Source organism: Pteropus alecto, unplaced genomic scaffold (genome assembly GCF_000325575.1).
Source record: "Pteropus alecto unplaced genomic scaffold, ASM32557v1 scaffold20, whole genome shotgun sequence".
NCBI classification, from domain to species: domain Eukaryota; kingdom Metazoa; phylum Chordata; class Mammalia; order Chiroptera; family Pteropodidae; genus Pteropus; species Pteropus alecto.
The window spans coordinates 30,177,536-30,190,512 of record NW_006436298.1 but is presented as its reverse complement, the minus strand read 5'-3'; the positions used below and the strand labels follow the sequence as shown (position 1 = coordinate 30,190,512).

Below are 12,977 nucleotides of genomic sequence, written 5' to 3'. Positions count from 1 at the left end.
ATAATGCTTGGAGTGGAAACAAAAGAGACAGATATAGGAACTTACTTTAAATAAGGTTAACCTGACACCTATATTAAAGCTTCTTGGTTAATTAATTTTCTAGGCTTTAACTCTTCACTTTATCAAATTTCTACATAATAATGAAATTTAACATGTACATATCACATACAAAGTGCCAGACGATGTTCTGAACACTTTACATACATCTTAATTCAATCCTGAGAACAACCCTATTTTATAGATAAATGAACTGAGGCACAGAGAAGTTAAGGTTACATTAGTGACCTCATACGTGGTGCAGTGTTTATTCAAACCCAGCTCCTCTGGCTCTAGAATCCACCAACAAGCCAACAATACACTGAGTTCAGAGGGAAACCTCGTAGGACAAACATTCAATTACAGAGCTTAAGATATAGAATGTCTTGATTTTATAGTTAACTTGGTAACCTTTTGACAGTTTTGAACAAGGTCATGACTATGACTCAGATTTACTGCTTCACAGTCTTTCTGTTGTAATGCAAGTACTAGGTGGTTGGTAGTTGTTGTACTCTAAGGGATAGTTTAGGAGCCAAGGAAAATGGTGACAAATGAGACATGTCACTGAGGCCAGAAGTGTCTCTTCAAAGCTATAGAGCCTGGGCAGCCCAGATACCCCATCGTTAGCGTCTCTCCACTTGGCCGATTTTCCAGCAGGAAGCCTGTCTGTGCAGATGAACTCCTTCAGCCCCTAAAGCCTCCCGTGTTTCCTGGAGCTCGGAGTCTCCCTGGTGCCAGGAAACAACATTGTGCTGCCAGCATGTATTTATCACTCCTGAAAAAAATGTTTCTCCACTCCGGGCTATCTGAAAAGAAAAGCACAAAATCCAAGTTTGCAGCCAGTTACCTCTGCTGATGTCACAGTGGCAACCAGGTAGCGTGATGAATGCTGGGAAAGAGCGGTATGTTCAGACTAGAGATTGAATATTATAATTTTCGGGGCAATAAAATTGTCATCTCAATTTCTTGATGAAAGCAAAAAGAGAAATGTTAAATTCACAAAGCTGTGACAGGGAATTCAGTACCACCCACAAACAAGAGTCTGACTTGCATGCTCACTTTACTTTCTGTTCTCATCCATCCTTTCTTGCCCACCTGGAAGGGAAAAAAAAGAAAACATCAATAAATAAACAAGTACATGCCTGCACAGACACACGTATGTTTGTAATAATAATGATTGGTGTAGTGAGGGGCTCACAGTCTCTAGAGTCAAGATTTCTATTTAATGACAGGACAAAACTAGCAAAGTCAGCACAGTGAGAAAGTCCTGTTGTATCTTTCCCTCCTTCTTGCCCTTTCAGGCTTTGCTGCTTTCCTGATCCTATCAGCTAGGACATGTACAGAGGCCATCATCTCATGGCTATCGAGGAGTGATGGTTGTCTGTCGCCAGTGGGGATGGGGTACTGCTGCCTAGAGATAAAGAGTTCTCAGTATCATTAATAAGGCTCCAAGAGACTCTCATCCTTCAATTTTGCTCCAACCTGCTAGCTTTAAATATAGCACTCTAGATGTATATTTCATGCGCCCTTTCATGTGGTGTGTTGCTTTAGGACATGCTTTTTTTTCCCTCTAAATTTATCTTGGCTCTGGTTTCCCCACTGAGAATTAGCTATTTTTCATGGCTAAAGATGTCTTTTTCCTCCTCCTTAGTTTGTGGATTTTCATGACTGTGCCTTCAGATAAAATGAAACATGTTAGTATAGTGTCCCAGCCTTTTCTCTTTTCTTAGACAAAGAGTCCTAGCAACAACAATTACAAAAAAAAATTTCTAGCATGTTCAAACCAAAATTTTGACCAAAGCCAATAACACAAAAGCATCTGCAGGTAATTTGTTTTACCAGAGAGCCCAAGTTGAAGTCAGACACAAATGTCCTTGTCTGTATTTTTCTTTAGAGAAATAATTTAATTGGGGAGTGGATTCACTCCGAGTTGCCTTTTTGTCATTATTATTGTTTACTATTTTCTTTTGCTGAGCCATCTGACCTTTGAGATTACTGCTATAAAATCCTATTTCCGTGACAGACTATATCAACATCATCCTGGGCTGTCTGGCATAAATAGCCCAAGTTCCTTTACTTTCGGCAGATAGCTTCTGCACCTCCCTGAACAATTCCTTGGAAAATCCCTTCGGCATCCCTGCTCTTTTAATCAGTCCTGCACACATGAAACAGCTGGATCTCTGATTTGGCTCAGGAACAGAAAAATGGAGCGAGAGCCTTTTCATGCCTTGGAAAAGGAGAATATAAAGTGGTGGGGAAACCAGAGTCTTAAATTATCATTGTTTCCAGTACCAACAATGATGAGTGAGACTTTTGGCAGAACCAGGGGGAAGGAATCAAACAGAACTCAACTCACTTAAGAATTATTGCCAAACTGAAAGATTGAGTTTCACTTAAAGGAAGAGTTGAAAACCCCAGGGGCATAGCTGTAAGATAGAAAAAAGATTTCAGTTGTCTTTTATCTCTTGAAAATATTTGATTTGGGGAATTTAGAACCACAGTCCAAGCAGCATTAAGATTAGACTGAACAGCGAATTTTTTCCAACCTCTGTATCTCCACAAAAGTGGAGTTTAAGGGTGCTCGGACTGGTGAAATGAGAGAAAAGAGTAAGGAGAGTAGGCATAGTTGCAAGAGCACCCACACCTCCTTCACAGGCTCTGTGCCCACGGTGCTTAGTGCAGCTGCTTTCAGGGCCACAGCAGGCTCATAATCACGGATAATGAGGCAGCCGCTGAGATTAGGGAAAACAGAATCTGGACCATGAGAGATCGTTGTTTAATCTAGTCCATTCACCAATCATTCATTCTTCTCACACATCTACAACTTGAGCAGAGGCAAAAGAGCCTCATAGGTGACTTCAGGTACGATTCTTTGTTGTCTATCATATGCCATGAATGTACTCCTTTGCCTTCTCCAACAGCAAAGGATGTGGGAGAACATTGTAGTTCCAGAGTGACCTAATAGGGCTGATTCTGAGAAACCAATATATTATATTACCTTATCTATGTAATGGGCCCAAAGGAAAGCAGACCCAGTGAGAATTTGCTCTTAGCAAATGAGCAGAAGAGAGTATTATCTCCGGGCTTTATTTATGCTTCTCCAGGCTTTTTTTGCTTTGTTTTGTTTTTTGATCTTTTTTTTCTTAGTTTAAGATGCTCCTAGGAAAATGATATAAATAATTAGTCACTATTTATAGGCATGCAAAGTCTTTATCCTTATTAAAGCAAATGAAAACATATTTTTTTTGGTTTCTAATGTCAGAGTATTGCCCATATACAATTATTAGAAGATGTGCTACCTTTCTAATATTTACTAAAACAGATCAAAATTTCAGATCTCTGTCTCTATTCCAGGAAAACTGATGGCTTCAGGAAATACTCTGTCTTCTAAACTATTGAATACTGCAGCCTTCAAGTGCTAACTCTAAAAGCCAGCAGTTTCTCAAACTACAGTGGCCAAAGAAGGCAGATATGTGAGAGAAGTAATGTGGAAGACAAAGCCAACAGACCATTGCTTACATTCTATCTCTGTCTATGCAATCTTGGGACATCCCACTGAAACTCGGTTTTTTCTTCTAAAAACTGGGGATAACAGTAGCTTTCTACTTTATAGAATAATTGTGATTAAAAAAGACAGAGTCCATGAAAATGTTTCAAAAAATAAAGTGCCATACGACTATGAGATGTTACTTTGAGACAAAGAATATTTTTGTATACACTCCCCTATGAGTTGCAAGAAACATTTTAGCATATGTAAGTACATACACATGTACATATATGTGTCTACATGCACACATATACATTTATGTATTTTGGGGGGAGAGGATCTCTAGTTTTCATCAGCATTTCAACAGAAGTCATTTTCTAAAATTGGTTAAGAATCTCTGCTCTAGATGGGGTTCCACATCATCAGTCATTAGAAAAATATGCAAATTAAAACTACTAGCAGTTACCACTACATGCCCAGTAGGATGGCTATTATCAAAATGACAAGCAATACAGAATTTAGGTGAGGGTGTAGAGAATCTGGGACATTCATAATGCTGATGAGAATGTAAAACGGTACAGTCACTTTGGAAAACAGTTTTGTGGTTTCTTATAAAGTTAAAGATAAACTTACCATATGGCCCAGCAATTTCACTCTTAGCAATCCACCAAAGAAAATGAAAACATATGTCTAAACAAAGACCTGTGCACCAATGTTCACAGCAGCATTATTCAAAATAGACCAAAGCTGGAAAGAAAAATCTCCATCAACTTGTGAATGGATAGACTAAATGAGGCATATCCATATAATAGAATATAGCTCAGCAATAATAAGGAACGAAGTAGTAATAAGTGCTACAGCATGAATGAAACTTTGAAAACATTATGCTAAGTGCAAGAAGCTAGTCACAAAAGACCATATAATATATGATTTTACTTATATAAATTGTCCAGAAATGGCAAATTTATAGAGATAGAAAACAGATCTGTGACTGCCTGTGATTGGAGGGGTAAGGATAGCAATTGAATGCAAAATGACTCAAAGAAAATTTAAAGGATGACGGAAAAGTTCTAAAACTACATTGAGGCAAAGGTTTTACAACTCCATAAATTTGTTTTAAATTACTGCATTATACATGTACGTGAGTGACTTCATGGTATGTAAATTATACCTCAATATAGCTGTTTTTAACAAAGACGTAAATAATAGACAGGATGTTCTGAGATATAACAGTAAAATAAATAGAAATAACAAAATATCTGTCATGGTTTAGTCTTATATACATACCACGATATTTTAAACTACAGTCATTTAAAGAAAAGTGGTCTTTATTCTATGCTGCAGTTTCCTCATCTGTAAAATAGAGATGATAAAAGGAACTAATTTATTTGTGAAGATAAATCAGTTAATATATGTAAAGTTTTTATAAGAGATCCTGACAGAATAAGCATGAAATGCATACTAACTATAAACACTAACTAGAGATCTCATGTCACTACCAACCACACATATTTTGTAATATCAATTTCCTTTTTCTTATAGGAAAAATAAGCATTAAAAATTAATGATACCTTCCTAAGTTGACATAAATATAATGCATATTAATAGAAGCTATTCAAAGGGATGTGGGAAAATATCATAGCTGGAAATTCGAAGTATCATGGAATGTATCATAGAGAACATAATCTACAAATATTCAATTGGGTTTTATTTTTATTTCAGAATAAGCAATTGATCCCCCAAAATAACTTTAATTCTCCTTTCCTCTCTCATTTTCTCCCTTGTCTGCTTAGTTGCAGTGCCCATGCTGAACCTCTTCCTTGTGTCAATTACAGGATGAAGGAAAATGCTTGCCTCTAGAGATGATAAAATTGGAAGGTGCAGAAGTTGGCATTGACAGCAGTTTGGGAAAACCATTTGTGTTTAACTGTGTGCCTCAGTCTGGAAATAGAACTTTTTGCCTCTGTGCAACCTCAAACCAAGAAATGAAAAGGTAATTCACTAATCTTTTTTTCTTATCAGTTTCACTTTGGCTGGGGAAACACTTCTTCAACAGCAGTCTTATATATTCTTGGGACTGGAAGTAGGGTAAGGAATAGCAAATTCATAACGGCAATCAATAGTCAGTTTCTTAGGTATGAGAAGTTTGGTTCTTCATTATTCTCCCAGTTTTTTCCTAACAGAATTTCTAAAGAACAGAAGCATTTTATCCTAACTCATGTATTTTAGATCTCCACATTTTCTAAAACAAAATTCAACACTGCCATGGTTCACATCTAGCTTCCCCCAGAATTATCAAATTTATATATTTTAAGCTAATTGGATGGATAGTGCCAGGTTTCAAAATAATGTAGTAGGGTTACAATTTAATACTCTACAGTGAGGTGAACAAAATAAATGATAACAATGTTGCTTTGTGGAGAATGACTCCAGCTGACATTTTGTAAGATTTCAACCCAGCTGGAGGGTAGACTTGTGCAGGCATTCTAGAAGGTAACCTACCGACTCGGGGCATTCAGTGACTTTTGATCATTGTTCAGTGTATCACCCTGAGGGAATGGAGATCACTGGTCAATCCAGTGAGTCAAGTGAAAACTGTCATTTAAATACTGTTAATTTAGGGTGAGGGGTGGGATGAAGTAGTGGTGAGGGTGACAATGACAAACAGGTAAGGGGTCAACAGTGTTTAGTGTCAAGGGCATAACTCTTAAAGAGAATTTGGACTCATCTCCAATTTTAAAGAAAGCCCTAGGTCTGAAACTTCTTAGGCAAACAATATCCAGTCCCTATTTGTGGAACATTGTGTAACAAATGCATGTTGCTTTAAAGGACAAGCAGGGAAATCTGATGATAGTGACTTGATTGTATTTTACTTCATGGGCAAAATATTTCTTTGGATAGCTATTATGTCCAGATACTGTTTTAAGGTCTCTACAGACTATTAGTAAGATTGAGCACAAGTTCTTGACTTTAGAAAAGCCTTGAACCAAGAATATAGAGCATTTATTTCAACATTTTAATGTAAAAATAGAAATTAAGAAGTGCTATAGGAAAAGCTTAAGTGGCATAGAAATTGAGGGTATGGAGAGGTCTCTGGCTATGGGGAGGAGGGAGTTATGAAGAGTGTGGTTCAGGACAGGATAAGCATACAAAAGAAGAAATGGAACAGAGGAAGGCAAAGGGAATAAATCAAGCATCTGGGAGAAGAGCAAGCAGTACGGTTTGATTGGAATTTATGGAGTTTAAAAGAAAATCTGAAAGGATTGGCAAGCTGGGGTGAGGTGGATAGGCTGATACATGGCTAAGGAGATAGGACTAAGAAAATTCAATTTATCAAGCAGAGGTTCTAAAGAGTGCACTAAAGGTGGCCACTGTGTCCAGAATACACTTGGGGAGGGGGCTCAAAACAGTGACTCTTTACCAGTCTTTACGTATTTTAATAGCCAGTGCCTTACAGTTAAGACACTAGTTGTTATCAGCCTCGCTGGTGTTAACAAATTCACATACCTTGCTAAATATAAAAAGTGCATGAGTTTCCTCTTAGGTGCTAATTAAACTATAGTAAAGGAAAAAAATAAAAAATAATTTATTTTAAATATGCCTGGCGGGAGAGGGATGCTGCTACATAGTAATACCAATTTTGTAAGAACGTGTTGCCCTTCAACCAGGAATTTAGAACAGTGAAATCCCTCTGAGCCTCAGGCCTGCTCTGTCTGAAGGACAGAGGCCCCCCCAAGAAGAGCACTTCTCATTTTACTGTCTTTCAGGTGGCTTGAAGCAATGGACAAAGCAGCCCACCCTATCCGCCAGGTAAGGTGTTTTTGATATTTATCTCCCCTTCAATGCTTTTCTCCTCAGAGGGGGAAAGGATCAAGTTAGATTTCACACACAGTCAACCCTGGGACTTCTCAGATCTCCTCTAAAAGCTGGGAAAGAGGATTTTAAGACAACAGGATTTCTTACTGAGTATGGGGAGCTTGCATTCCTGATGCTCTTTTTATTTTCAGGAATTCGTATGACATTTCTCTCAGTGAGCTCAGTGGGGAGACACAAACTGGGGTGAAATTTCTGTTTCACACAGAGCAGTCCAGTAGTTTCCCATGAGGTTAAACTATTGCTGCCGATTTATTTTCATTCCCTAAGTACAAGATGCCAGGGACGTCCTGGGATAGTGCTGTTGGCGAGCAGCTTACTACAAAGTGAGTGTCCTATGTTCAGAAATGCAGTGCTTTATGTTCATATCTTTGTTTTGGAGACATTAAACCAGCTTTCACTGTTTCTGCCTGTTCATGACTCTTAGCTTTGCAGTAATATAATTTTTAGCTTAGATTTGACCTATAAACTGATAGATAACTTTATAACATCAACAGGTGAGTCATCACTTTAGCCCCGAAGGCAGGGGTCCCCAATCTCCAGGCCGCTGACCAGTACCAGTCTGTGGCCTGTTAGGAACCGGGCCGCACAGCAGGAGGTGAGCGGCAGGCAAGGGAACTAAACTTCATCTGTATTTGCAGCTGCTCCCCAGTGCCAGCATCACCGCCTCAGCTCCACCCCAGATCATCAGGCATTAGATTCTCACAGGAGTACCAGTCCCTGGTGCCAAAAAGGTTGGGGACCACTGCCCCAAGGCATTTGAAACCCCGCTTTCTGAGCTAATGCTATGACCATGGCGGGGAGGGGGAGGGGTGGTGCTTTAATACCCAACTGTTTCATTTTTATGCTATGGATATGATTTCTCATGAGGTTATAGATTTCTTTTAAATATATTCATTCCCTCACAAAATGGCATGCAAGCAAAAAGCATTGACTGTCAATTATCTTTTGTATATATTTTGGCCCCTGTATATTTGGGAAAATTTGGATCATTTGAGATTGAATGCACTGCCCTGTGCCCTGTAACTGTCCTTTCAGAACAATCACTGGCAGTATCATATGACAAACAGCAGGACTTCTGTTTCATTTTACCTGGAACACAATGCTCAATACATTCATCCATCTCTCTTCAATGCGTCATCCTAATAAGCCTCGATATTTTTAAGAAGGTCTATTCAGCTAATGCACTCAGAGTGTCTGTATCAGAGTGAAAAGGGAACACCCAAACTCCTAGTAGGCTCTCACTTCACAGCAAAGAATAAAGCTAGCTCTACATTCTGAAACCTTTTGTACTTACTGCCTTGTTAAAACTGAAGAGCAAAAATGGAACCAAATGAAAAAGAGGACTGGCCAGCAGCAGAGCAGGGCATTCTGATAAACAGATAAAGCACTATGCCCCCAGGCTTGGGCCAAGTTCCCAGGAAGAACCTGCCTCTCAGGCCTGTGGGCTGAGGGTTCCCCTCCAGGGTAGAGGATCTTGATTTACCATGGGCCTTCCACATCACCGACCATGAGAGCCTAAGTCCCAGTGTGGCCTGGGGCATTTAACTTGTTCCATTGCACAAATGGGAGTTCTAGATAAAGTAAAGCATGAACCAGGGGTTGCTATTAGTCACAGTGGACCTACTAGGAACAGGGCTGGGAAGGACAATCCCCATAGTGAGTGAAATAGCCAGGTGGGACCAGCTCTTATAGACGGCACCATTAAAAATAGTCTTTGCTAAGGTGCCGATTTCTATTTCCTTTTTATATATCACTAACGTTCTTTTGATTTCCTTACAACAAAATAGAAGCCAAAGAGAAGGGATAATAGTCTATGGACATGAAAAGGGAAAAGTTCTGTATGGCCAGTGGGTAAATTCAGGTTTTCTGGCTAGTTGTTCAAGTATTCAGATTGCCTTAGCAATAGAATTAGTTAGGGTAGTGGCGTCTCTGAATTCAAACAACCTCAGTGCTGATGTCACTGGCTCAGGAGATCTATGACCATTGGCGCAGGATGACCATTCAGATACCTCTTTGTGCCACACCTGCAGAGCCATGTCTGGGAAGATGTCACTCTGCACAACAGTAGTCTCCCACCTCTGGCTATCAAGAACCCAGAATGCCTGGGCCTCCTGCACCAACTGAACAGAAGCACAGACATGTGGGTCCAGCACTACTGCATTCTGAAGGATGGCTGCTTGTACTTCTATGCTAGCATTCGTTCCACCCAGGCCTCAGGTATGGACTCAACTTTCACATGAAATATTAGTCATTACGATAATAATGGTAATGATATCTTGGTTTTATGGAGCTGTTACCAAGTCTCACGCTTTCTGCTTTACCTAAATTAGTTCATTTATCCTCTAGAGAAGTACTATTATTATTCCCATTTTCCAAAGAAAACTGGCTAGAAAGTCTACATGACTTGACAAGATCACATGTAGTAAGCAATGAAGCTGAGCTCTGAACACGGCCAAGCAAACTCGAGAGCCTCTACCCTTTACCCCATGCTTTTACTGCCTGGAAAAGTGAAAAGTAAATTCTTTCATCCTTTTGGTCATTGATGACATTCAGAGCCAATGCCAATAGTTGTCTTGTGTAGTGACTCCACCCTTTTCTCATAGGATCCTTAATCTTAGGCAAGAGATTAACAAAAAACACATTAAGTAGACAAATTAAGTAAATTCCTAAAACTTACTTTCTTCATTTATAAAATGGAAACAGCTACCTATTTCACAGGATTATTATGAAAATCAAATGAGATAATTGCCAATATAGTGACTTAAGCTCTCTATAGAAAAAACTCTCTATACATAAAAATATATATGCATTTATTATTTATTTTTATGTATTTATTATATATTTATTAAATTAAAAGCTATGTATACAAAATGAGTATGTAAACAACATAATTTTTTTTTCAAGTTTAAATGGCAGTTTTATCTCCTCTTCTAAGAGGTTACAGTAAGGTAAGACATTCAAATTTTCTTTCTGGTCAAGTAGACTTATTGATAATTAAATTTATTGAGGTGACATTGGTTAATAAAATTATATAGGTTTCAAGTGCACAATTCTATAATACATCATCTGTATATTACATCACGTGTTCACCACCCAAAGTCAAATCTCCTTCTGTCACCATGTATTTGACCCCTTTTACTCTCTTCTATCTCCCTTCTCCCCCCTTTCCCTCTGGTAACCACTAAACTATTGTCCATGTCTATGAGTTTTTGTTTGTTTGTTTGTTGCTTTCAGTTTTATATCCCATATATGAATAAAATTATATGGTTCTTGACCTTTTCCTGTCTGACTTCATTTAGCATGATAATCTCAGGATCCATCCACGTTGTCACAAATGGCAGTATTTCATCTTTTCTTATGGCTGAATAACATTCCATTGTATATATTAAACAATATGTCTTAATAATAAAATAATTACCCTTGATTTCTACAAGAAAGATTATTTAACTTTCTTATAATTTTTGACAAAAGTAATTATTGGTGTTTCATGTGCAGTTGCACTTTTTCCTGATGAATAAATCCTTAAATAATTAGCAGTAGTGAACATTCTACAATCTCAGTCATTTAATTTCTTTTTCTTTTTTTTTTTTTTAAGAATTAATGCTTAGGTTTAATTAAGCTAGAAATACATGCCAAATGAGAAGTGAGTATCTTGTGACAACTTCCACCTTCTTGGAAAGGTACAAAAGAGGTACAAAGCAAGCATCACACTATGGTCCATTTCTCATCAGTTAGGATCAACAATACAATGATTATCTTCTACTTACTCGCCTTTCTATTTTGAGAGAGTTAAAACATGGCCCAAAATATCATTCAACTGCTAAAAGATAGACAGCATCTTTAAGCACTTACAGGGCAGGCTGTTCCTCTTCAATCCCAAATCCACAGCTTTAGGCACCTGGTGCCAGGGTGAGAATTAAGGTAAACAAAAACAAACCTCCAAAGCAGTCGCGGACTGGGACTTCTATTATAAAATATGATCGCGAAAGTCCGAGCCATTTTAATTACCAAATCAACGAGGTTCATTTTCAGGAGACTGTTCCATAGTTAGAAAGGAAATGTTTAGGATTAATTGCTCAGATTACTCCAAACTGAAATATTAACAAAGAGCTTCCACACCCCTGGGGCCAGAGACCACTGCTGACTCGAGATTAAAATAGCTAATGACTGCCGCTAGATGGCTTCCCTTAATCTGAAAGGTCAAAGGAGGCCTTACTTAAAAAGTCTTAGTTCCAGAGCTGAGAAACAGCTACTAACAAACAGCTACTAAAAATAGGAAGAGCAACTTGTATCGGGGAATCAGTAGGTAGAGAATATTTCAGGAACTAGTACAAGCAAAGACAGGGTCAGAAAAAAGTTCAAGAGGTGGGGTGTGCTAAGGAAATAGAATATGACCATATTTGAGTAGAATACCAGGTGCTTTAACACAAGTTGTGGAAGAGAAAGCCAGAAAGAAAGGTTTCAGAACAAAGTATAAGGCCCTAGAGAGCTCTAGAGGCAACAACAACAACAACAAAAATCTAAGATTCTGGAAAGATGTGTGAAATGGTAAGAGCTGAATATAAACAAACCCATTTTTTTCCTACTTGTTTATTTTTTTGTTGTTGGTATAACTTAGCTATGTGAGTTCAAATTCTGTCTTCACTGTTTAGTACCCAGGGGGCATGAACAAATTATTTAACCTTACTAAGGTAAGCATCAGTTTCCAAATTTGTAGGTGGTATAATAACCTATCTTATAGAATTGTTATTGTAATTAAATGAAACGATAAGTAAAAACAGTTAACAGAGGGGCCAGTACAAAAGCTGTACTCACTAAGTGATAACCCTGCTTTTGCTGATATTATTTTATCTCTAGTTGGCAATCCTATCTCTTCTAAAGGATTATGTGCTCAGAGATGTTTGTAATGTATGTTTAATGAATGAGTGAACAACCATATTACCTCAATAGGCCATTGTTCCCATGACGTGTGAGTAGCTTGTCATTACCTCATTTAATAATGGAGAAACATTAGTTTGAAAAGCCAATCCAAAGGTAAAACCAGAACTCAGACCACCAAACGCCTGAACTTTCTGCCATCTTACTCTGCAGCTGTAAGGAGCTATCTAATTTCTATCTGCTTTTTAATACACCTTTCTTGAAGATGTATTATTTGGTGGTTAATAAAAATATTTAATCCAAAGCTATCCATCCTTTCCCAGCCTTACATCTTGAATATTCTTACCTCCACAAGTCCTCAATTTCTAGCCCAAATTATCTCAAGTATGCATTAAAACAACATTTTCTTTACCAAAATTCCAACAGAAATTTTATATCTAGGCCATGTTCCATAATAGAGGTCTATGAATTTTGGTTTTACATGACTCTACTTTTCCTTGAATAAAAAATACCACTTGCCTGAGCATGCTACCCGCAGCTCCCACTGTCACCCTGACAGCTGCTGGGCCCCGCCATACAAGCTCTCCCAGGGTTAATTGGTGGCTAACCTTTCTTCAGCATTAAGGTGGCATGCAAGAGCTCTTCTAAAGTCCTTTACCCTCCCCTAGATTTGAATTTTAAATTGAGATTTATGTCTTTT

General features: G+C 38.2%; 1 long non-coding RNA gene across 2 annotated transcripts in view; it reads right to left on the bottom strand.

Moving 5' to 3' along the window:
• Positions 1-266: 266 nt before the first annotated feature.
• The window catches only part of LOC112480631, a 21,022-nt gene continuing 8,311 nt past the window's right edge, over positions 267-12,977 (bottom strand). Inside the window, exons 2-4 of one of the 2 annotated variants that reach the window (XR_003046717.1) lie at positions 3,035-3,195; positions 1,096-1,131; positions 267-842 (exon numbers count right to left, since the gene is read on the bottom strand). This is a non-coding gene — a long non-coding RNA (uncharacterized LOC112480631). Of the gene's footprint in view, positions 1,132-3,034; positions 3,196-12,977 lie in introns of both variants that reach the window. The other variant, XR_003046716.1, reaches the window with a different exon arrangement.